The sequence below is a fragment of the Anabrus simplex genome, chromosome 4 (genome assembly GCF_040414725.1).
Source record: "Anabrus simplex isolate iqAnaSimp1 chromosome 4, ASM4041472v1, whole genome shotgun sequence".
In the NCBI taxonomy this organism is placed as follows: Eukaryota; Metazoa; Arthropoda; class Insecta; order Orthoptera; family Tettigoniidae; genus Anabrus; species Anabrus simplex.
The window spans coordinates 419,938,270-419,965,083 of record NC_090268.1 but is presented as its reverse complement, the minus strand read 5'-3'; the positions used below and the strand labels follow the sequence as shown (position 1 = coordinate 419,965,083).

Sequence of the window (26,814 nt, the reverse complement as noted above, 5' to 3'; positions counted from 1 at the left end):
GAGACAGGCATTGCGGGTCGTCTCCACTGATTGTTTTAACTTCATCCGTTCATTTTTTTTCGTCCTCACACTCTGAATTCTGGTCAGTGGAGGATTTTGGATTTTTACTTTGTCAATGCATTTCTTCTTATTTCGTACCATCAGTAGCCGATGACCTAGATATTAGGCCCCTTAAAACAACAAGCATCATCATCATCATCACTCCCTGAATTGAATTAATTTATACCCTTCCCCCATGGCACTACACACCTTGAAGGGCCTTGGCCTACCAAGCGACCGCTACTTAGCCCAAGGCCTGCAGATTATGAGGCGTCCTGTGGTCAGCACGACGAATCCTCTCGGCCGTTATTCGTGGCTTTCTAGACCGGGGCCGCTATCTCACCGTCAGATAGCTCCTCAATTCTAATCACGTAGGCTGAGTGGACCTCGAACCAGCCCTCAGGTGCAGGTAAAAATCCCTGACCTGGCCGGGAATCGAATCCGAGGCCTCCGGGTAAGAGGCAGGCATGCTACCCCTTCACCACGGGGCCGGCTGAATTAATTTATAGTAAAAGCTAAAATTTTAAAATTATCATAATAAGGAAATGCCATTCGAACGTCTGTGGTATTAACATGGCTTTACCAATTTGATTTTTGGGGCTGTGCACCCAGATATGAAACTGTATTCCGTGTAACAAGCTAGAAAATAATTATGCTTCATTCTATTTATAGACAGAATGTTACCTTCCGCTCAGGATAAAAATGTTTCTGGCCAATTCTGACTAAATAACGAACAAATGACGTGCTGCATATATCATTTGAAATAGTATACTGCACCCTGGTGGGGGTGTGATCAGCGTCATGCAATTGCAATTATGATGAATTATTGAGGAATATATATTTCATTGTCAGAATATATAGTATCTTACTGTACATACAGTAAGAACAGGCCAGGCCGAGATGGCAGGTTTCACCATACCACAGACTCTTGTCTCCAGTGAGATTAACAAACACAATGAGGGACAGAATTAGGTTTCTCAGAATTTGTGCCAACAGGGAAAGAGAGAGCATAACTTGTTGCCAAAGTTTTCCTAGCCCGGGGCAGTCTTGGTAGTAGCAACAGCGCAGGGAGCCGGGTGCAAAATTCTGAGAAATGATGGCGAGGTATCTCCATGTAACTTGCGGGAGTGGAACACGGGGTTGGCACTAGAAGAAAAAAATATGAGCCTTCCCGGTCACGTGGTTAAGGTGGACCAATGGAAAAATTCACTTGACCAAAGCAAGGCGACAACTTCGTATTGTAAGAAGCACTAGCGAGGCTAACTCCGTGGATTAAACTGATAGAAAGAAGTCAAGTATCGATTCAGAATAAAGTGGAATTTAGGAGCCTTACTATACCATAAAACTTATATAAAGTTAATAATTACGGGAGATTGCATGGTGAAATTCTGAGAATTCATGGACGCTATTCGTTGATTGGCTGAAGGCAAAGGACGCCACAATAGAGCGCGAAATCCCGAGCCGGGATACGGCAGCTAAATTCGCGAATATATCCATTGCCAGCGAACGATAATAGTTGAGAATAGGTATACAGCATTTGAGAACATAATTACATCATTGGATCATATATTAAAGCCACGGGCCAAACCGCAAACTGTCGTATGAAGATATCGGGACTGTGCATCCCAGGATGACCTCCATTGAACTCGGAAGAGAGGGGATACAAGTATAAATATGAGGTCGTACACTAGGACGCGCAAGTACTTCCGATATTGTGTTCGAGCCGTGACCACGCCAGTGGTGCGCAAAAAGTACTTCCGATATTGTGTTCGAGCCGTGACCACGCCAGTGGTGCGCAAAAAGTACTTCTGATATAGCGTTCGAGCCGTGACTACGCCAGGGGTGCGAGTGTGTACTTACGCAAAGTAGAGTTCGAAGTATTATATTGTTACATAGTACAGTGATTCATGACGCGATGTAGCTCATATTACGGTCTTGAGCAGTCTACTAGTATGAAGTGTTTCAAATAGACAGGACTCAGTAAAGCCTAACTTACGGAGTGTGAGATTCTACCAACAGATTAGGAAGTGCGTTACATGAGAACGGTCACGAGTGTTTATGTCACCTAGTAAACCGTCGATTCTAAACTGATACCTGGTCAGCTACATGAACGTGAGACGGGAAATTCAAGTGCGCGTACGGGCCGTTGTAAAGGGAAACCCGAGGTATCCCATGTTCCTAGTGTCCGGGAAAGGAATGAAGAATGTATATTTACATTAAGTGGGCTAGATACAAGGCCGAGAGTGTAAAATTTGTGAATAGAATTTAGGGTGGAAATTATTCCAAAGTGCAACAGTTAATGTATTTGTTTTTATTCAAAATGTGTAAAGTTGGAAAGGGTCAAGGATTAATTCTTCAAGCTGGCATGAATACCAGTGAAATGCATTGCTAAAAACCGGAGGGGCTATGGCTTCTCGTCCGGTTTTAGCAGACTACAATGGCAGAGTTGAGTACCTTTTAATATATTTATAGATTGCTATCGTTAGGGGGAGGAAATCATATTTTATCATGGTAACTTGATTGTGAAACGAGCCGTTACGGCTCGTATAAGTTCAAAGATAGATAGACAAAGGGACAAATTAATATGTAGATTAGACCAAGTTGATTATTAAATAGAGTATAGTAGGGTTGAGTTGTTCATTCAAGTGCTTGAGTTGTTTGATATAATATGGAGCACGTTTCACGTAAAGATAATGTAAATATTCATTTCGGAGTGCTTCCAAAGTGTTTTTCCGTTATCGGAATTTTTATAGATATTAAGGCATGTTGTTAAGATAATCCAGAGGTAGGATTGCCAAGTGATTTAAATTGTTATGGGACGGAATGAAGTCCATTGATTTGTTTGTAAATATCGCGAAGTTTGCCAGTGGACAAAATAATAATAATATGTACAAGTGTCGAAGTAATACATTAAAATTTGGTAATGTGTAAAGGCGTGTTTAATAATAATCTTTGAGAATAAAGGCACGGGCTTAGTTGGATAGAATGATTGCAAATTAAAGTAATTTAAATGTGGAGATCACATGTGCCGTGAATAATTATAATTTGTGCAGTGAATCCGGTTTTAACACCAATTGTTGATTTAACGTTTTTGGACTCCATAATAATCATAAATACATTTGGTAGAAACGAGATAGGCACTTTTATAATATGGTCACGCTATGTTTGAGATCCAGAGGGATTTGAGCCAAAAGTTGAGATTTGGAGTTTTGTGGGACAGAAATCCGGCCCGAAATGATAGTGAATTGTACTGATGTTGATGAAGAAATAGATGGATCTTAAGGCCCACATAGAGGTTGTATTTATATACCGGTGTATTGAGTGGCAGAATAGAGTCCACACACCGAGGGTTAATTTGTGAAAATGTTTTGAAGAGTTCCAATGGATAAATGGACTTCAAAATGGAAAAGGAAGGAATAATTTAACACTTGCAGAGATTGGAGGTATTTGCCCAACTGCGAGGTGTTATGGGATTTGAGAATTGTCTTAGGAGCATATGGTCTCCATGAATTAACGGCAGTACGAAAATAAGGTTGCGGGTTCGAAAACTATTATGTCCCGACCAATGTGAATTCGGATCTTGGTGATTTCTGTTTGGGAGAGAACGTATGTGACCAAATTATAAAGATGGGGAATAAAAATAAAGATTCTCGAAAGAATAATAATAGTAATAATAATAATAATAATAATAATATTCCAAGTAAATCATATCTGGATTGATTAGTGCCAAAATAAATCGGAGTTGTAAAAGGGGTTATGCGTTAAACATATTAAGAGTGGACTACCGTGTAACAGGCGAAATATTTTTTTAAAAAATTAATAATAATAATAAATATTTAAAAAATACTTTTTTTAAGAAGAAGAATTTACTTTTTTTATATTTTGGACATAATAATGATGTTGGGAGTTGAAATGAAAAATTTGAGATTTTGAACTAATAATAATAAAAATGAGAATATTTGAAGAAGGAGAAGAAGAATAATCAAAGAAGGTACTTTTATTTATTTCAGATGAAAATAAATAAAATCGCGAAAAGTTGAAATATTAGTCCGAGGATGATTATGGGTTACGATAATCATGATCTCCACAAAACATAATAATAATAATAATAATAATAATAATATTTAAAAAAATATTTTTTTATTTTATTTATTTTTCTTATTATTTCGGATGCTGATGATGGATGATACTAGGGAAGTCAGCTGGCGAATTAATGTAATAATGTCAATTGGTTGTAAATAATTTAAGTTAATATGTGTAAAATTAAGGCAAATCCCGACATCTGGACCATTAGGTTAGAGTCCCTTTGTCGTATTCCTTCAACTAACGATTAGCATATCTTGGTTAGGAACCCGGGGAGAGTTTGTAGTTTCCCGGGTTGGTCTCATCTCAATCAAAGTGGAGGCGATAACATGGTCCATGTGATCGCGCCTACTTAGCCAACAGGTATTTGGTCCATGATCAAATATGGTCATGGTGTTAACGAAGGTAAATCTGATACCTTCAGATATCAACGGTTCTACCACCAAAATGGAAGGGTGGTCAAAAGTGACAAATATTATGTAATCAATTTCAGGAATAATTTGCCAAATTACCGGCAAATCAAGGGTCAACAGATTTTGATTGTGTGTAAAATTTCATTTGTTTACTTAAATAAATGCTCCTTTAGCATTTGCAAGGAAACAGTTCCAGGTTCTTGTTCTTGTAGAATAGTAAACCCTTGGTGACCGTTTAAATATCCGTCCCCATTCCTAGGACGGAGCCTTCATGATTTCCCTTTGATCTGAATATATATAATTTGTGTGTTTTATGATGAGCCTTCAAGTTAAAGATTAGAGTGTCCCGTTCAACCCTGTAGTACTGATTGGATGGCGCCCTTACATTTAGTTTGAGATCTTATATCTCAAAATATTTTTTTATTGAGTATTAGTTGCGATGGATTCGGACCGTAACACTCCCTGAGATAAATGCTGGTTGGGACTCATGCTTTGAGCGGGTACAATACGTAAAACATTACAGGAGAAATAACAGACTATACGTACTGTAGATACACTCCTGAAGCGAGGAATTTCGCGTTATCACAACAATAACTTGGTATTATTTTTTTAAAGCAGTATAATCTGCATGAGTCATAATTGTGGTTATTGTGCTGGTAAAACGAATAGACAAAAGGCCACGAATTCTATGTAGTCCTGTGATTTCATCCAGATTGACTCGCGTCACGCCACCTCAGCCTTTCCTGATGGGGGAGCGAGTATCGCGACCTATCGAGACAATCGATAAGTCGCTTGGTCGAACGGGATACTGCTGTTTTGTAATGGCTCCAATATACCTGTCAGTAATTTCTTTTTTGTGTTACAAGTTGTCCGTCAACGGTGGATTATATCTGCTTACGTCAGATATTAAAATCGATCCTCGGACCCTTGTGTGCTGAGATAACCTTTACGTGAGAGGGAAGTGAAAGAAAGGAGGTGAAGTTTATTTTTAAACGTGAACTCTGATGCACCTGGTGCACCAACTACAGTAGGCGTGAGGAAACAGTTAATCTCACCCTCTACTTACATACATCAAACAGTTTGTAATGGGAATGTTGATGACGAGAGATCACGCGAATATGTGAACTAATTACTGGGGTCCTAATTCTTATGTAATTACTAGAGTTAGGAATTTCGGACGTCCTCCTCTGTGGTGTAGTGGTTAGTGTGATTAGCTGCCACCCCCGGAGACCCTGGTTCGATTCCCGGCTCTGCCACGAAATTTGAAAAAGTGGTACGAGGGCCGGAACGGCGTCCACTCAGCCTCGGGTGGTCAACTGAGTAGAGGTGGGTTCGAATCCCACCTCAGCCACCCTGGAAGTGGTTTTCCGTGGTTTCACAATTCCCCTCCAGGCAAATGCCGGGATGTACCTAACTTAAGGCCACGGCCGCTTCCTTCCCTCTTCTTTGTCTATCCCTTCCAGTCTTCCCACCCCCCCCCCCCCGCAAGGCCAATATTCAGCATAGCAGGTGAGGCCGCCTGAGCGAGGTACTGGTCATCCTTCCCAGTTGTATCCCCGACCCAGAGTCTGAAGCTCCAGGACACTGCCCTTGAGGCGGTAGAGGTGGGATCCCCCGCTGGGATCCCCCGCTGAGAAGCACGTCAATTTTAGTTGCAGCCTTTTGCACGTTTTTTCAATATTAGCACATTTTCTTAATGGCAGCAACTTTTCCACTTGTTTAATTTTTTTATTCTTTTTGGTTCTTTGTCGCATTTTATTCCTAAAGAAATTAAGCATGAAAAGCCAAACATTTCGCCTGTAAGGTGTTCTGTTTCAGCATACTTGATAATGATTCCACAGTAATAGCAAATAGCGCAACATTAAGCTATTTGCTAACGGGACAATGGCAGACACCACACACAGTCAAAGCGTATCCTGAGCCGTCACATACGTGGTAATAAAAAGGCCGATAGGTAAATAGATGATGACGGGCAGCAAGCTAATCGTTCAACAATCACGAGGTTCGTACTTAGCTCCCGATTAGAGCAGTAGGGAGCCTACGATTCTAGCGACGAACTGAGGAACTACATAGAACCAAGCACGGTCGACTTGATGCGTCGCTCTGAAAATAGTTTCGGCGGTTCCCCATTTTCTCACCAGGCTGTATCTTAATTAAGGCCACGGTCGCTTCCTTCCAACTCGTAGCTCTTTCCTATCTCATCGTCGCCATAAGACCTATCTGTGTCGATACGATGTAAAGCCGCTTCATTCATTCCGATCCTCGCCCGATCAAATGACTGGATTTTCATTTTCATAGTCGGTCCGGCTCCTTGGCTGAATGGTCAGCGTAGTGGCCTCCGGTTCAGACGGCACCGAGTTCGATTCCCGACCGGGTCGGGTATTTTAACTGCGTATGGTTAGTATGTACCGGGTGATTGACCCAATACAATCCTCTTCATATACGCATAGTACAACACAATTTCAACCACTAGAGAAACGTGCGTTAGTGAATGCATCCCACCAAACAGGGTTGGCGTCGGGGGGAAAGGGGGGAATCTTACCGTAAAACTTGGCCAAATCCGCACGAATGTGCTAAGACCAAGTAATTGGGAAGAATGCCAGGAAGAGGAAGAACAATCAGAAGAAGTTTCCACATTCTAGCTTTTCTTTCTATTAGTTGAATGAGGACGCATAGGACTGGGAAGGCACTTACCGTGGTCTTAACTGAGATAGGGGAAGTTCGTGTAGTTTGGGCCACTTAATTTTAAACGTCCCTAATGAAAATTTCTAAAAATTTTATACACAATAATCAGTACAATGTAATGATTTGGTGACAATAAATGGTTTTTTTTTTTTTTTTTTTTTTTTGCTAGTTGCTTTATCTCGCACCGACACAGATAGGTGTTAATGGCGACGATGGGACAGGGAAGGGCTAGGAGTGGGAAGGAAGCGGTCGTGGCCTTGATTAAGGTACAGCCCCAACATTTGCCTGGTGTGAAAATGGGAAACCACGGAAAACCATCTTCAGGGCTGCCGATAGTGGGGTTCGAACCTACTATCTCCCGAATACTGGGCACTGGCCGCACTTAAGCGACTGCAGCTATCGAGCTCGGTACAATAAATGTTAATATTATGTTTAGGATTGGTTTAAAGTAATCTGTATTCTGAAATTTGTTATCGTGTAATTTGGACTGATAAGTATAAACACTTAAAGAGTTACTTAATGTAGTTATTATGAAATACTAAGTAATAAAATACGACACTATGAATAATCGTGCTCGTCACTTTTGGCATGTAGGACAATGATAAAACAATCCATCCTGAATTTTGGCGCAGTTTTCATGAGCCCACCTTTTTTTTGCAACTATTGCACTGAATCCAATCGTCATCATAATACTTGTCACATACGATGCAGACTGTTCTTGAATTTTTCATGCGTCTGTAGTGAAAAGTTTGTTTTTGGCTTTCTAGACTGTGGCCACCACTTCACCGTCAGACAGCTCCTCAATTGTAATCACGTAGGCTGAGAGGACCTCGAACCAGCCCTTAGATCCAGGAAAAGAATACTTAACCTGGCAGAGAAACGAACCCAGGCCCTCCGGGTAAGAGACAGGCACGCTACTCCTACACCGCAGGATCGGCTTCTAATCATAAAACAAGTTACTTTACAATAACCAGTAAAACTACGAAGAGACGTAATTATTGCAATTGTTTCAACGGTCCAAATTACACGACATGAAAATATCTAATCAAAAACTTAATAACACTTAAAATTGATGAATGAAACTATGTTAAATCTTACCTAGATATTTCATCAGTACTTGTAAAAGCTAAACACTCTCTTGGCTGAAATAAATACCGCACAGTACACTTACTTGTCGGGCTGCCTGGCCGAGGTGGTAAAGGCGTGCTCGGTTCGCCCGGAAGGACGTGGGTTCGAATCCCCGTCAGGAAGTCATAAAATTTTAGTAACGAGATTTCCACTTCCGGAGGTGTATATGGCCCTGAGGTTCACTCAGCCTACACCAAAAATGAGTACCAGATTGATTCCTAGTGGCAAAGGTGGCCAGGCGTAGAGCTAACCACTCTACCCCATCACGTGCCGAGGTTAACAATGGTGGAAGCCTTAACCTTCCACTCCTCCAAGGGCATTCATGACCTGTACGGAGGTGACTTTGCTTTGATTTGCTTTTACACTTACTTGTCACCGTATAAGCTTACAAGGGATGTGCGTATTAAAATTGTTTTCCTCTTTTATCTTACGTGTGTAGAAAATTACAGCCATCACTAAACGATAGCTGATATCCGAAGTAGAAGTGGAAGTGGAAGAGGAATAATTTTTCAGCAATATCTTTGAATAAGGTTTGGTTAGTTCACCCCTCAACCTTAGGTCAATTAACAAAACAATTTTCAGGAAGAAAGCTACCCTCGACTGTCTTGCTGACCTTGCCTCAGACAGGGGGTGACTAAACTTGCAAATACCAAAAATATTATCGGTCCAAATTACACGGACTTCCACTACAGCATTTGCTTGGTGTGAAAATGAGAAACCACGGAAATCCATATTCATGGCTACCGACTTTGGCATTGGAACCCAGAATCTGCAGATCGATCGATCGATCTAATAAATACGCGGGGTGGGAAGGCTTTAAAATGCAGACGACTCCGATGTTGGGTTTCCTATTTATAAATCTGAAACCAAAAGACATATCGCTCATGGGCTGCAATAGTGGATCAACTCAAAAATACGAAATCCGAGTTATTGTAGAATCGAGCATTGTCCGTAAATTTGTCTCATTATATTAAACCGCAAACTCCCAAGATAGCCTGACCTAATATATTTCTTCAAAAAATTGCAGCACTATTAGTGACACAAGGTTATGGCTCCGGCAAGGGGAATGGAGGAGAAATTTTTAAGTAACATTTTTATATTTTTTTACTACTTGCTGTACGTCGCACCAACACACATAGGTCTTATGGCGACGATGGGATAGGAAAGGCCTAGGAGTTGGAAGGAAGCGGCCGTGGCCTTAATTAAGGTACAACCCCAGCATTTGCCTGGTGTGAAAATAGGAAACCACGGAAAACCATATTCAGGGCTGCCGAGAGTGGGATTCGAACCCACTTTATCCCGGATGCAAGCTCACAGCCGCGCGTCTCTGACCGCACGGCCAACTCGCCCGGTAACATGTTTATTAACTGATCTCCTATCGAGCCATTTAGTACCCCTTGCCCTTTATTGCGTAGGTTAACCGTACGATCTCTGCATTTCGCTACTAAGGGAAACTTTGTACTCATATATCTCAGAACTTGACTTTTTGTGCTATGCCAGTATTGCAGCCCATGAGCAATATAAAGGTAGTTAGGATCCGAGCAGGAAAATGAACTGAATCTCTAAAGAATAACAAGGTGGTGAAAGGGGCCAAAATTGATAGATTCCAATATTCGAAGACATTCCAATACCCAATCACCAACAAGCAAAACAAACCCGATGGTGCAACAGCCCGAAGGGCCTTGGACTTCCAAGTGACCGCCGCTCAGCCCAAAGGCCTGGAGGTTACGAGGTGTCGTGCGGTCAGCACGGCGAGTCATCTCGGTCGTTATTCTTGGCTTTCTAGACCGGGGCCGTTATCTCATCGTCAGATGGCTCCTCAATTGCAATCACGTAGGCTGAGTGGATCTTGAACCAGCCCTCAGAATCTGGTAAAAATCCCTGACCTGGCCGGGAATCGAGCCCGGAGCCTCCGAGCAAGAGGCAGGCACGTTGCCCCTACACTGTGAGGCCTGCTATATCTAATTACAAATAATAACAAGAAGAAATCTGCAACTGTAAGTCCAGGTCTAATCAAGCTAAATTAAAACATTACTGGCGGGCTGAGTCGTTCACACGTTTGAGGCGCTGGTCTTCTAACCCCATCGATCCTGGCTCAGTCCAGGTGCTCAAATACGTCAGCCTCATGTCGGTAGATTTACTGGCACGTAAAACGAACTCCCACGGGACTAAATTCCGGTACCTCGGTATCTCCGAAATCCATGAAAGTAGTTATTTGGGACATAAAAACCAATGGCACATTATTATTATTATTATTATTATTATTATTATTATTATTATTATTATTATTATTATTATTATTATTATTATTATTATTATTATTATTATTATTATTATTCGCTCCAGAGAAACAGGAGTCAAACTCCCAGCCTAACCTTCTTCGCATCTTGTTATGGAACGTAGAAGGTCTAAAGAGCGCCATACAGTTGACAAACAATAACCTTCTACAATCACATGATATTCTCATACTACTTGAGACTCTATCTACCAGACCCATTGAACTAAAGCACTTCTATGCGCAACATTTACCAGCAACGCAAGGACCAAGAGGGAGACCAATGCGCAGTATTTCATGCTACTACAAACCAAGACTAGGTAAAATTTTAAGGGACACACCGAGAACAGGATACAATGATAATAAACTTTAAATGGATCTCCGTGATAGCAATATACGCAGGGCCACTAACACCTATTGAAGAATTAATAGCAATCATCATGTCCTCCATAAAGCAAATAGCTCCGGGCAGAGACATAATACTTGCCGGAGACCTAAACTGCAGACTTGATAACAACAATCATAAAGCGAAAGAGCTCCTGGAAATGATGACTGAGGAAGGTTTCAACCTTGTTAACAACTTCGAAGATAGAACGTACTTTACAAATACAGGGAGTAGTACTATAGACTTAATCTTTTACAAAGGTCAAAACATTAAGCTAATAAATTACTCCGTGTGTTTCACTACAGAACAGGCGATGATAAGGAAACACTGTCCTGTCTCGACGCTTTTTAATGTCTCAAGAGAGAGAACTATGATGATGCCAAACCATCAAGACAGATAAATATAAATGTACTCAAACAACAAACCAAAGAACGGAAAGAACTTGAAAAGGACATAAAGAATAATGACATAGATGCAGCCGCACTATCCCTGGAGAAGACAATCAAATCGGCACTTGTGTATAAGCGTAAGAGGAGATCGCGAATATGGTTCGATAAAGATTACTATAAGAAGAGAAAGAGCACTATTAAGGCCATGCATGCGGCAAAGAGCAACAAGAGCATTGAGACAATAAGGCAATATATCGTCATCAGGAAGGAATACAAGAAACTGCTGTCGGTAAAACAAAATGAACATATGGAAAAGGAAGCGATAAAAATCGTGAAGGATGCCATCAAGGACCCGTCTGTAGCATTAAAGTCTAGTAAAATGCAAAACAGTGGAATGATAGAAATGAATACATGGGAAGATCACTTTAGGAATATACTAAATATTGATGAGGACGTCAATACTGAGGCTGCGATAACAGGACCATACCAAGAAGTAACTGACCCGTTCACAAAGGAAGAGGTGTACGAAGCTATTATGTCCCTTAAAAATAAGAAGGCCATAGGACCCGATGGCATATACATCGAACACATAAAAGACTCATCAGAAACACTATTACCGGTGATTTCAAACCTAATGAACCTCTGTCTACAAGTATGCAACATCCCAACATCTCGGAGAACCTCGACTATGAAAATGTTGTACAAGGGAAAAGGCTACCAGTCAGACCCTAACTCATATAGAGGAATACCTATAGAAAAATGCATGCTGAAAATAATGACAAAGCTTCTCACAAAAAAGAGTTGCTGACGCAGTAGAACACAAACTCCCAGAGGAACAGTTTGGATTCCGTAAAGGAAGGAGCACCCTCCATGCCATTAACAACCTCATCAATGATATTGAACAAGCCCTCAGACATCCAAGAGGCAAATTCCATGCAGTATTTGTTGATTATGCAAAAGCTTTCGATACGTTAAGCAGACCACTAATAATCGCGAAGCTGGAAGCAATAATGGGGCAAGACAAGCTCACTACTCTGATAAGTAACATACTGACGACAAATTACATACAAATTGATGACCAAGTCGCGACTTCGAAATTGATCATGCAGACCAACGGAGTACTCCAAGGAGACCCACTAAGCCCCTTGCTGTTTAATATTGCGACGTACGATGTGGTAAAGGTTACTCAGCAAGGAATAGAGGATTTGAAAATATACTTATATGCAGACGATATGGTCATTGGATCAAGTTCCCTACATGATGTGCAAAAAGCTGTAGACAATCTAGACAGGTGGGCAAAAGATAACAAGATGAAAATTAACACAGAGAAAACAGTGAAAATGACATTTCGGAAAGGTGGCCGAGAGGCCGCAAGTGACAGGATATACCTAGGATCTACAGTCCTCAAGACTGTCAATATATTTAAGTATTTAGGACTGACCATGCAAACAACAGCAACAACCTATAGGATTCACATAAAGTCTAGAGCAACGGCGGCCACCAAAGGAATATATGATATTAAAACAATTACCAAGCTTTCACTAGAAACTGCTATGAAATTATTCGATGCGAAAATAGCGCCAATTGCACATACGGACTGGACATTATATGGAATAAATTGGGTCTGGCTGAGCTGAAAACAACTGAAGCAGTCAAGTCGCGCTTCCTGAAAGCTGCACAGGGAATATCAAAATACACAAAATCAAGGTTTGCATATGAACTTGCAAAGGAAACCTTCTTCATCGAGGACCTCCGAATGAAGCGAGGGTTTCCATCCACAGATGCTTGGAAAAAAAATAATGCAGGACAGAGTGAAGAAGAGGGAAGAAATCTGGCTCGATTTCTACTCAACGGAGGCGATGATGGATAGAACATGGACAAAGACCAATCAAGACATGCGACATTTCGTTAACTCGATGGCGGTCCATGGGTATCACCATAAACTGTGCAACACCGAGTACTTCCATTACCCCGACGAAACCTGTGTTTGCAAGCTGTGCAATGAGCATTGCAGTCGATATCACGTAATCACATGCAAAAACCGGAGATTATCTATTGTGAACTTTTGTAATAGTGAGAAGTGACAGTACATATGACAAACTTTGTTTATACAATGCACAATTTGTGTGGTGTATCTTTATTAATTATGATGATTAATAAAGTGTTTATTATTATTATTATTATTATTATTATTATTATTATTATTATTATTATTATTATTATTATTATTATCATTATTGTTACGGAATTATCCGTGGAAGGCAGAGGTGAAAGAAGGTGCGGGCTGGAATGGGTCTAACTACAAGCTCGAAAGATGATTTAAAATTTCAACAAAGGTTATATTTTCAAAACCTAACAATGGTGACATAGAATTTGAAAACTTAACAAGTCAACAACAAGCCAAAATCAGATACAAGGAATTTACAAGTGTTAGGGGATTATTACAAGGTCTGGGCTTCGAGCCCCACAATCACAATACTTGAGCTATTAGCCCAACTTTACCAAGATACAAAATTGAACAAAGGGGCAGAAAACCCCATCATGCCAAGGAGCACTTGCTCCTAATTACAATGTTAAGCCTCCTAGGGCACACAGAGATCAAATTTAGGAAAGAGCAGACTCGCTCTCAAAGTTCAAGCCTATCAGGAGGCCATAAACAGACTTCACACTAACTGCCCTCGAGGCACACATATAATGGTACATGGGTACCTCGTACCCAATCTACTGGGCCTTCTCGGGAAGGAAACAAAACGAGTTAAATAAATGGCCCAAAATACAAAATTGAATGGAGGCGATTACTTGCACTCCTACACCAAAGTTTCTTTTTTTTTAAACCTATGTGGCGCTAGGCCGATAATACAGGGGCTAATCCCAAGCTAGGGAGGTGACTCGTATGAGAAAACTTTAATACATTAAGGAAGAGAAGAAACGGTTATGAAAACGTAGTCACCTCAATTTCAAAATGAAGAGGAGCTCGAGAGGGTAAAGCACTCTCTATCCCCGCTTTACAGTAAAAGAGATTTGTAGATTTTACATAGACAGAAAAGGAATTTACATTTTTAAAAAATAGGTTACATATTAAAGGATTCGAACCCTCCCCGAGAGTTAGACTGCTGAGCTAGCAAGAAATAAAGATGTTAAAAGGCCATTACCTTGTAGAAGAACTGCTGCTTGAAGAAAGAGGCGCTTCCCGCCCCCTGCTACATATCCACACACTGAGTTAGATGTTATACTAGTGGCCCGCAGGACCGTCTCATTGGCCCGGAGACAAGAAAATCAGCAGTTTTTATACCCTCGTGAAAAATTCGAGACCTTTCAAGAATGAGTAGACACACCCCCTCAACTTTATAGGATAGCTTAAAGCTACATATCCATATCGAAGAAGACATACATGATTGGCTGAGAATTAATTAAAGAAATTCGGGATTGGCTAAGTTCAAACCTGGCGGAAGGAAGGATTAATATTGCCAACCCCAAAATAAAATAACAAAATTTAGTAAAGACAACAACTTTTGAATACAAAATTTCTTCAAGAAGGTTCATTCCTTTGCACCAGAGTGCATGATCATAGTTTTTTTGTAGAGACATCTGGTAGAGAACGTCCACACTTCTTGATCAATGACAAACAAAAACACATCAAAATTCACACAGAGCCATCTTCGGAGAAACTGTTGAGTTAATACAGTTTTTCAAGGTTCAGGCTTTCTCCTGTAGAGGAGTTTCAATTGGCGCAACGTTTGAACAAGCGGTGTGGAGGTGTACCGCCCGGTACAATTATTATTATTATTATTATTATTATTATCATCACCGAGCGAGTTGGCCGTGCAGTTAGGGGCGCACAGTTGTGAGTTTGCATTCGGGAGATAGTGGGTTCGAACCCCACTGTCGGCAGCCTTGAAGATGGTTTTCCGTAATTTCCTATTTTCACACCAGGCAAATGCTGCGGATATACCTTAATTAAGGCCATGGTCGCTTCCTTCTCACTCCTAGTCCTTTCCTCTCTCATCATCGCCGTGAGACCTATCTGTATCGGTGTGACATAAAGCAAATTTTTAATAAATAAAATATTATTATTATTATTATTAATAATAATAATAATATTAAAACGTTACTGCACAGTGGTCAGAACGGAGTGACTTCATACAGCGGGAATACTGACAAGGATGGCAGACTGAGTCTAATTATCCATTCTGACCTCACATATGGGGACCACTAGAAAGCTCTTTTAAGAGCTCGAGATGGTACTGTAGTACCATAACGGTTGGCCTACAGTGTACGCTTATGAGCAATGTTACGAGGGGCGGGCGTGAACAATGCCCCAAGGCCGCCGGCGGCAAATGGTCTCCGACTTGAAACATATGCAGTACAAAGTCAAGGCCAAAGATAGCCTACAATAGAGTGCATTGTATTATCGCTGGCCGAGAACAAGTCCTTATATCACATGGACATAATTCTGCGGCTTGGTTCTAAAAGGGCCAATGCCATTTTTTTAACAACATTGAGATAATAACAGATACAAAAGCAATTATATCATGGCTTGCACTATATTAGAAGGGGTCAACGTTTCTTATAAATATGAAACGAGCAGTTAACCTTGAATTAAATAAGCCCTGCCGATAATGCTGGATTACTCACAAAAATTCGATAAGAAATTGAATATTTAATTAGTTGATTTCCACAGAGAAAGTGTACACTTACTTAAAATTAGTTGTTTAAACAATTATTGAAAAGAAACCACATTTCCCTTTACGAAATTGAAATGACCGTAAATATGTCTCCCGGTCATGACCATCCATCAACGGCCGTTAATTTCAAATAGCGACCAGCCGTAAGATATAGCCTGCACGGTTGCTAGGTAACATTGTCTCACCATCCACCCATACCTTACATCAGGGGCGGTTTCTCCATAAGGTTGCAGGTTTGCGCTACCCCCATTAAATTTTTATGTTTATTTTAGGTAAACTTTTATTATTTGGATTACTCAACTACTGTATTTTTATTCAGCAAGACAAACCTTTCAAGAGCTTGAAAGAGCTAATTTTGACTACAGGGTACTTAACAAGCCGCTACTCTTAGATGTTCTTCTTCTTCTTCTTCTTCTTGGTTAGTTTTTGGACATCGTCGTAAGACGCTACGTCCAGTCACTGGACTCTTAGATGTTCACTGCAGGAGTCGAAAAGTTTGCAGCGAGAAGTCAACCTGTGGTACGATGAAACTTGGGCTGCTCGAGGGGTGCGCGGGGCTGCTAGAAGTGTGCTTTTAGGCTGCTAGAGGGAGAGGAAAAGATAGGCGTGGCTTCTTATACATTGCTTAAATGGAGGTTTATCAACCTGGCTCCTCCTACCACGGCCGACTGGATCCCTCGCTGCGCTAAGGGGCTACCTAGAGCGACGCATCAAATCGGCCGTGCTCCTACGTAACCAACTACTAGCGAAGTCGCTAGAGACCGTTGCTGCTCAATGTGAGATTCTGTTATAGAACAGCAGTGCCATCTAGCGACACCGAAGGGAAGTACATGTGCTGGATCACGGCCGGTTGGATTCCTCGCTGCGCTCCGTAAGGAGCTAGCTAGAGCTATTCGCCCTGGCTAGAGCGACGCATCAAGTCGGTCGTGGCTGGATATATAAGTAATGGCTCTAAATTTGAAAATAAACACCGCCATTTCTTTCAGTATAGTCGTGAGCTTTGTTATGTGCGTACAAGCTAAGTAGCTTATTGATTTCATTGTGTAAACATTCGTGTCAGCATGTGTGTTTTTATTATTGTGCGTTTTTATCAGTTAGTGGTATTTTGCCAGATCATGAATTCGGTGCAGTCTTTAATGTCTGGGCCGTTTCCGCAACGGACTGCCGGAGAAAAATCCGATGTGAAACGAATGGGTAGGCCCACGCGACGTTTAATTTCGAAACCAGATACGTTACAAAAGGATATTTTTTTCAATACCGAAACTAGGCTACCTCAAAGCGTTTCATTTCAGTATGGTAAAAGAGTTTTTAAATGAAAAAATGTTAATGCGTTATAGTAATATTCCTGAAAATAGAAATATAAAATGTTTGTTTTATTTTTAATAATAAAAAGGTATTGTTGATGTATCTAGATTTGAAAATTAGCCTGTAATCATATTATATCATTGGTAAAAACTGTGCACCACTGAACTTTTAAACCACCAGCCGCCACTGCCTTACATCACTGCCTGCACAGTTGCTAGGTAACTTTATCTGACCATCCATCCATACCTTACATCACAGTCTGCACGGTTGCAATGGTTACCCTTCTGTCACACGATTTGTCGCTTTACGTTACGCAAATTTTTGGATGACCCCCAGCCATAAGACATATTTATGTCAAATGATAAGCAAAATGCTTATAGCTCGCAAACAAGTTTTTGACATTGGCCCTTTTAGAGCTAAGCCACAGAATTATACCGGAAATTCTCCATATGCTTTGTTATTGGGAACTTCATGCCTAGCTTCACAGCCGCAGTTGCTAAGGCCCATACTACCAAAAGATTTCAAGTTTTCAACCCCAACAATGATGATTTATAAGGTTAACAGTATCATTTTCGTAGAATATACTAATATATTCCAATCCCGAACCACATAGAACGATAAGAAGAAGAATAGTAATTGTACCGGGGGTAAACCTTCTGCCTCCTGATGAACTGCGCGCCTTATAGAAGGCCATCTGTGCTAGGAATCTCGAACTAATGTAAGTCATAATACTTGGACCTTTAACAATTAGGTGTCTCTACCATCGGCCTATGTGCCCACTCTGGCAGGAGTAAGGATAATTCATTCTGAAGGGAATTTCAATTTTTTAAGGTGGCAAACTTTAAGTTTGAATAGATTGTTTTTTTAATGTATCAATGTTGTCAACACTCCTACGACTTTTTTCTTCCTTACCAGTCATGAATTTTGTGTATATTTCTCTAGCCAATTAAAATTGGGGGTGTGTACAGGCATTATGCCTGTTTCAAGAGAGTTCTGGAATTTTCCCCTCTGAGATGTTATAAAAGCTGGGCGCTTTAGGGCAGTATTGTCATCTTCATCGCTCTGGTCTAGTGTGTGCGCGGCGTAATAAGGAGGCAGGGGCTACTTGCCATCGTTCGGAAGGCCCGACTACTCAAGGTAATACCAGAAATTTCTTAACATGTGATAGCTCCAGGCAGATAACTTGAGGGGAAGGTTTCAAACTTCTTTTCTTAATGTGAAGTTCTAAAATCATTGTTTAAATGCAAACTTTCTGAAGTCTGAGGATTATTCAAATCCCTGCTGGGAAATATGTAAATTAAAGGAACAAAGAATGTTCACCCTCTGTTGATTCCCATTCAACTTGGTATGTGGTGACTAAAATTTTCTAAATCTCTAAATTCTTCACTCCCCTTCGGCATTTAATATTTTTCTTTTAGTCACCCCTCTGTAGTATAGTCTTAGTCTCTGCAACTTCGGGCCATAAGCCCATTTTAGGTTTTAAGTGTTTTCTAAAAGGAGTGCGAGTGTTTCGCCTCCTAGCCTTTTGTTCATGGCCAATCGTCTTAAACCTTTTAATTTTACATTAAAGCCATGTAGTATGGGCACTCATTCCCCCAGTTTAAAGTATAATTATTGATAAACGAGTGCGTAACAGACTGTTGAGCAGAAGTAGTGGCTACATACGCTGCTTTTTGAAAGTTGTAAGACATGATATTGTTTGTGCTCTTAGAGGCTGGACTACAGTAGAATGTTAGTGAGTGGAGCAAATATGCTCTTGTAAAATAGTTTACCTTCAGAGCTACAATGCTCATCCCTCATACATTATAATAATTCTATCCAGTTCTTGTACTTGATTTTTGGACTTACAGTATACTGTTATTATCAGAGTTGACGAGGTCATTGTTATTCCATTCAACTGTTGTTGCTTATTCAGATTATGGATCAAATTTTAAATCAAAAGAAAGAAATAAAATTTCAAATTTTAGTGTTTTAACTTATGCTCTGGTCATTTCACTGTCCACCCATTCACCCCGGCACCTTCTTACCCCTCTGCCTTCCACGAAATCCCCAGTACAACAACAACAACAACCAAACCAAACCCCTTGGCACTACGGCCCTTGAAGGGCCTTGGCTTACCAAGCGGCCGCTGCTCAGCCCGAAGTCCTGCAGATTACGAGGTGTCGTGTGGTCAGCACGACGAATCATCTCGGCCGTTATTTTTGGCTTTCTAGACCGGAGCCGCTATCTCACCGTCAGATAACTCCTCAATTCTAATCACGTAGGCTGATTGGACCTCGAACCAGCCCTCAGGTCCAGGTAAAAATCCCAGACCTGGCCGGGAATCGAACCCGGGGCCTCCGGCTAAGAGGCAGGCACGCTACCCCTACACTAAGGGGGAACAAAAACAACAATAATAATTCTGGAAGTTTGAGTCCATCTCCATTCAAGGCCAATGAAAACATTACTGCACAGTGGTGAGAACAGAATGCCTACATGTAGCGAAAACACTGACAAGTGTGGTACTCAGTCCTTCAAAAAGAGAAAGAAGATTCCTTCGAAAAATGTTGGGTCCAAAAAAAATCGTAAAAGGACCAACTTACATTTCGGTCGAGATCGAACCAGGAACACTATAAAATAACCAAAATATTTACTACAACGATGAAGAAAAGAAGACTGACACATTAAAAGGATGAATCGAGACAGGTTGTCCGACAAAATAATCCTTCTAGAGAAAAGTGGAAAACATGGCCTGGGTGCGCAAGGGTTAGCAGAAGAAGGTGTCAAGGAGAACGATTTAAGGATCTCTGGCGAGAGTGCAAAGAGAAGAGCATTAGTGTGCGTGACAGAGGCAGGTAGATCGTGTAAATTTGGCCCACAGATAGCCGTATCATTGAGTGAATTAATTTCTGCTCCTTAGTCCCGTTTTTGATACCGGGTGGGGGATGAGGTGAGATTAATGTTTTACGGCCGGATGCCCTTCCTGACTCCAGCCTCCGTTGAGAAGTTAATGTACATGAAATAAATGATGGTGTAGGAAATTGGGTATTAAACTGCAAGGAATCAACCGTAGCGTATGGATAGGAACTGTCCCGGCATTTGCCTGGAAGTGAAAATGGAAAACCACAGAAAAACATTCCCAGGACAGCCGACAGTGGGTTTCAAACCTACGAATTCATGAATGAATAAAAATAATTTCATGTGTCTATTTTTTAGCTTGGTTCAACTCTTGTAAGGAAAACCTTCCGATGAGGGTGGGAGGTGTCTGCCGTGTGTAAGAAACCGCATATTGATGTGCGGTGTATGAGTTGCAGGAATGTTGCAGAGAGTAAAAACACTTAATCCCCGAGCCAAGGGAATTAACCATTTAAAAATCCCTCGGCCAAGCCGGGAGTCGAACCTAGGGCACTGAGGACCGAGGGACGCTGAGCAGTAGGCTATAGAGCCGGACATCATAGAATACAGTCAATCAACGTGTTTTCGCCAGCCCCTGATGGTGGTGATTATTGTTTTTGGGCAACCATCCTCTATTAACTTCAGTCGGTGGAAATAATCAAAGAGGTCGGACCGTTGGAGGAATTAGGATATCGGCGAAGGAAAGGGGATGTGACAAAGGGAGTGAAACTAGGCCTCGCAAACCTAGTACCGTCAGAGTCCGAAGGGAACACTACAAGAGGTTGTCAAACCACGCTCTTGGGTTTCCCTTTTAAGCAGTGGTGGCTGGTGCAGAAAAATCAGTTGTGTGCTGTAACCACCCCAAATTAAAAATATTTGGAAAACATGCGGTTTTCAGGAGGCTTTCCACTGGGTTTTCCATACCGAACAAATGCGCAAACATCTCCAACACATATACACATTTCTCACACAAAAATAATTAAACACAAAACACCTGCGATGACAAAACATTCACGAACTCGGAAACACTTGGTGTGAGCGCGCAGAAATAGAACTTCTCAATCTTACCAAAATCATTGAAATAAAACCAGCAACGTCGTAATTCAAAATTACATGTTACGTTGTTAGAGTGAAATTTATAATCTAGACAATTTGTAATTAAAGAAAATCACAGGATCATGTCCTTATTTTGACAACGTAGTAAGTACAAATTGCATAGTTCATCAATTTACAAATGTGGCTATTGAATAGGCAAGTTGGGAGTATTCTGGCGGGACCAGGTGATGGCTTCCTCTACAGTATTTTGTTTTCCTGTTTGCTTTGAGCGATCCCCTCTTAAATACTACCGCTGAGTCAAGATGGTGCCACCTGCCACGTTCTAATTTCGGTCGAAACGCAAGTGTGACCAGTGCTGCCTCTCTGTAGCCGAATGAACTGCTGCGAAGTGATCTATTGGCTGTTGTTTCCCCAGCAAATCAGAAAAGTTGCGCACTCATGCGCAAAAGGCAGAGTTCCTGCTTTCTGGAGAAAAGCTTAGACATTCTCGTTGAGCTGTGATCTCCACAACACCCGGCGTGGAGCACATTTCTAGGTACCTGGTTGTGAGGGAGTTGAATGATTTCCTATTCTATTGCTGACGTCTTTTTCTATGCACTGTATTTGACTGTAGACAATATTATTCACGTAATTTACTTTTCAAATAGACAATCTGCTGCAGCACTTCAGCACATAAGGTACGGCCGCCCCTGCTTTTATGTGACGGACAGAGGATACCGTATTTTACCACATTCACCTACAGGGGGTGTAGGGGGTTGTGTCCCGTCACCCAGAAGCCCTGGGATTGGTTCCCGGCTCATCCGTGACTGTTAATCCTGGACTGAAAGATGGGACAGAGGAGCAACAGAGGAGCTGTCTCATGATAGAGACAATGGACGCTCTAATGAAAGCCCTCCAATTCGGCTGAGGAGATCGTCCAATATCTGCAGGCTGTGTGGCGTGGGCAACAGTCTTCCTCGTACGACAAAGCATTTCATGGGCTGTATGTGCCACGAATTTGTTGGTTTTATGTTGTTTTCTTAAAAAGACACGAAGAAGAATTGAATCGGTCATTTGTAAAACCACATGAGTTTTGACGCCCAGGCTAACTATGACAGCCGTTGGTGGAGTTCTACGGGATCAAACCAGCCTTCGGACTGAATACCCAAGATACATACATCTTTAGTTAACAATAAGTGAATAATTATTGCCTACTTTTCCTACACAAAAAATACAAATCCATCCAAAACACATTCAGTTTACTTAATATCTACTGTCACTGCCTCCATGGCTTGAGAGTATATCGGCCACTGCAATAGAGTATGTTATTTTACAACTCAACATGTTGACGTAGGATGTACTGAATGATGTTCCCTATGACCTGCATGGATGTGCACCAGTGAAGAATATGCTTTTTCTGTAGGCAGTGGTGTTATCTTGAGTGACTGTCCAAGACTAAATACATCCGTCACTAATCCATTAATATAGGTTGATGTTTCCACAACACCGGGGGCGAGAGCACCGTAATTAAGCAACCTGTAGTTTGTAATAACAAACGAAATCTTCTGATCGTTATGTATGCTTTAGCCCTGAGATGCATCATGGCGTTCCGCGTTAAAACCACATAAGTCCGGGACTGTCGTGGTTTTGAAAGGAACTCAATATTTCAAGATTATATAGAGTGCTTAGTAATGACTGGACTGAAGTTCCTTATAGTGGAAATGATGCGTCTACTCCCAGATACTGTTATAGTATCGACAACTCATTTTCGTAAAAATGAGGACTCATGTGGTTTTACAAATGACCGATTCAATTATAAAGAACATTCCGAAATAACAATAACTACACTAGTGTGTGTTCGAAACTTCCAAGGTACGTTAAAGAACTCAAACACAAACAAACCTCGTGGAGCCACAGCCTTCATGGGCCTTGAACTAGAATGCGACGCCTGCTCAGCCCAAAGGCCTGCACCAGCACGGCGAATCCTCTTGGCTGTTATTCCTGGCTTTCTACCGGAGTCGCTACCTCTTCGTCAAGCAGCTACTCAACTGTCCTCACGTGCGCTAGTGGACCACGAACCAGCCCTCAGATCCAGACAAAACTCCCAAATCTGTCAGGGAAACGGACCCGTGACCTCCGGGTAAGAGGAAAATACGCTACCCCAGATCGCAGGGTCAGCAAAATTGCACAAAAGAACATGGATAAGTAAAAGTGAAAGTGACTAAAATCTGAACCCCATTCAACTCAAGTCAAAACTTTCAACGTAAAAATCCTAACTTAATGGTTCGGGTTCCATGTAAAAATAACGTAGGATCGTTAATTATAATCACATGAGTAATGGTCATGGGGAACAAGATGTTTTGTTCTTTATCAAACGTTATAGTTATAACACATTGAAATCAGTCCTATTCCTTCGTAAACTTGGCATCCCCTGACAAAACATAGTGTCAAATTCCCCTTTGGATAAATCAAATGATCATAAATATGTCTTTCAATAAATTAAACTGTCTGTGGCGTAGTGGTTAGTGTGATTAGTTGCTAACCACCGAGGCCCGGGTTCTATCCCCAGCTCTGCCACGAAATTTGAAAAGTGGTATGAGGGCTGGAACGGGGTCCTTCGGGAGGTAAACTGAGTAGAGGTAAGTTCAATTCCCACCGCAGCAATCCTCGAAGTGCATTTTCGTGGTTTCTGACTTCTCCTCCAAGCAAATGCCGGGATGGTACCTAACTCAAGCCCACGACCGCTTCCTTAGCATCTTCCTTGTCCGTTCCATCCTGCAAAAAGGCCCCTGTTCAGCAAAGCAGGAAAGGTTGCCTGGGCGAGGTAGTGGTCCTCCTTTCCAGTTGTATCATCCGACCCGAAGTCTCACGCTCCAGTACACTGCCCTTGCGGCGGTAGAGGTAGGATCCCTCGCTGAGTCCGAGGGGAAAACCAACCCTGATGGTAAACGGATTAAGATAGAAAGAAAGAATAAATGAAACTCAAACTGATAACGATTCATCTAACGAACCGTAATGAGAGACATCTGTATGGAATCTGGAGTCGCAAAGTGTAGGATTGAGTGCATCGGAAGTGCTAGGGTGAGAAGGAAGGGTCTGTGGCTTTAATTAAGGTACAGTCCAAGCATTTGCCTGGTGTGAAAATGGGAGACCACGGAAAGTCCACTTCAGGGCTACCAACAGTAGGGTTTGAATCCTTTATCTCCCGAATACAAGCTGATAGCTATGTAACCCAAAACGCACAACCACTTGCTTCGTAAAACATATTTCCGTCGAAATGACATTCTGTCACCCTGAACAAGTTGTACACAGTGGTCCATATAAAACAGGCATGTTGTTGTTTGAGTCATCATTCCACAGACTGGTTTGATACAGCTCTCCATGCCACCCTATCCTGTGCTAACCATTTCTACATAACTGTTGCATCCTACATCTGCTCTAATCTGCTTCTCATATCCGTATCTTGCTCTACCCCTACCGTTCCTACCACCTTCACTTCCCGCAAAAACCAACCGTACAAGTCCTGGGTATCTTAAGATGTGCCGTATCATTCTATCTCTTCTTCTGGTCAAATTTAGCCAAATCGATCTCCTCTCGCCAATTCCATTCAGTATCTCTTCCTTCGTGATTCCATATATCCATCTAACTTTCATCATTCTTCTGTAACATAACATTTCAAAAGCTTCTATTCTCTTTCTTTGTGAGCTAATTATCGTCCACGTTTCACTTCCACACAATGCCACGCTCCAGACGAAAGTATTACAAAACATCTTTCTAATTCCTATATCAATGTTCGAGGTGAACTAATTCCTTTTCTTTTCTTTTCTGTCCAAGTAAGGCCTTGCTTGCTCGTGCTGGTCTGCATTTTATGTCCTCCTTACTTCTACGGTCGTTAATTATTTTACTATCCAAGTAATAATATTAATCTACTTCCTTTAAGACTTCAGTTCCTAATCCAATATTTCCTGCACCACCTGACTTTGTACGACCGCACTCTACTACTTTTGTTTTGGAAATATTTATTTTCATCTTGTATTTCTCCTCCAAGGCTCTGTCTATACCATTCAGCAATTTCGCCAGATCCTTTGCAGACTCAGATAAAATAACAATATCATCGGCAAATCTCAGGGTTTTGATGTCCTCTCCTTGGACTTTGATTCCCATTACAAATTCCTCTTTGATTTCCTTTACCGCCTGTTCTATGTAAACATTGAAAAGGAGAGAAGACGAACTGCAGCCTTGCCTCACTCCTTTCTGGATTGCTGCCTCATTTTCAAAGCCCTCGATTCTTATCACTGCAAACTGATAGATTATAGATAATTCTCCTTTCTCGGTATCTGATCCCAATCACCTTCAGAATCTCAAACAGCTTGCCCCAATCAACATTATCGAGTGCCTTTTCTAGATTTACGAACGCCATGCACGTGGTCTTGTCTTTCTTAATTCGGTCCTCTTTGTTTATCTTTGTTTATCTTTGTTTACACTGCTGTCGGTTTTTGTTCTGAGCGATATAGGAACTATGGGAATTTAGTTCTGTGAACAATCTCAGAGACGTCGTCAAAGTCCAGACATTACTCTTTTTTCCCTCCATTCCGATATCGCACACCGTCACAGCTACACAAAGGGCATTCCTAAGAGAATACGGTGTACGCATTCCTCCAAAGGGAGACTCATTCCTGGCCGTCTAGCGAAGCATGGGAATATCAGCTAGGGTAATAATAAAGCAGGCAATTCAGACCCAAGCAGAAGCTTCATTGTCTTCAGACGTTATTGTATGAAGAGTGATGTAATCTCTAAACACAAAGCAAACGATGGTAACAGAACTGTTTATTGTAGAAGAGTAGAATCAGGCTTAACATATGTATCCCTAAAGTAAAGCAAAGCCCTCTCCGCAAATATCATCAAGGCCTCTGAAGCAGTGGAGGGCTAAGTATTCTACCGCCTATAGTCACTGCACTGAAAAGAGGGTAGACTGCGCCTCGTAGCCTTTCCTTCAGGAAATAAACAGGTACTCATTTCAGATTTAACCTCCAAAAAATGTCCAGAGCCATACGACTTCTCAGAACTGAGTGTGGTGGTGATTATTTTGATATAAATAAGTCACGGAATTAGCGATTCAAAACTGTGTGACGCGATGTTACCTAGCAACCGTGCAGGCTGTGATGTGAAGTATTGCTGGATGGCCATGACTGAGACATATTATCAAAACTAGGCGTTAGAGTACAGATGATCGATGTGATCTTGCAGGCTGTGGTGTGAAGTATTGCTGGATGGCCATGACTGAAAGACATATTATCAAAACTAGGCGTTAGAGTACAGATGATCGATGTGATCTTGCAGGCTGTGGTGTGAAGTATTGCTGGATGACCATGACTGAGAGACATATTATCAAAACTAGGCGTTAGAGTTCAGAAGATCGATGTGATCTTGCAGGCTGTGATGTGAAGTATTGCTGGATGACCATGACTGAGAGACATCTTATTAAAGAGGGACGTTAGAGTACAGATGATTGAAATGA

The 26,814-nt window shown here is 41.4% G+C and overlaps 1 long non-coding RNA gene across 1 annotated transcript in view; it reads right to left on the bottom strand.

Moving 5' to 3' along the window:
- The window catches only part of LOC136872784 (uncharacterized), a 644,810-nt gene that overhangs the window by 69,036 nt on the left and 548,960 nt on the right, over positions 1–26,814 (bottom strand). The window lies entirely within an intron of this gene.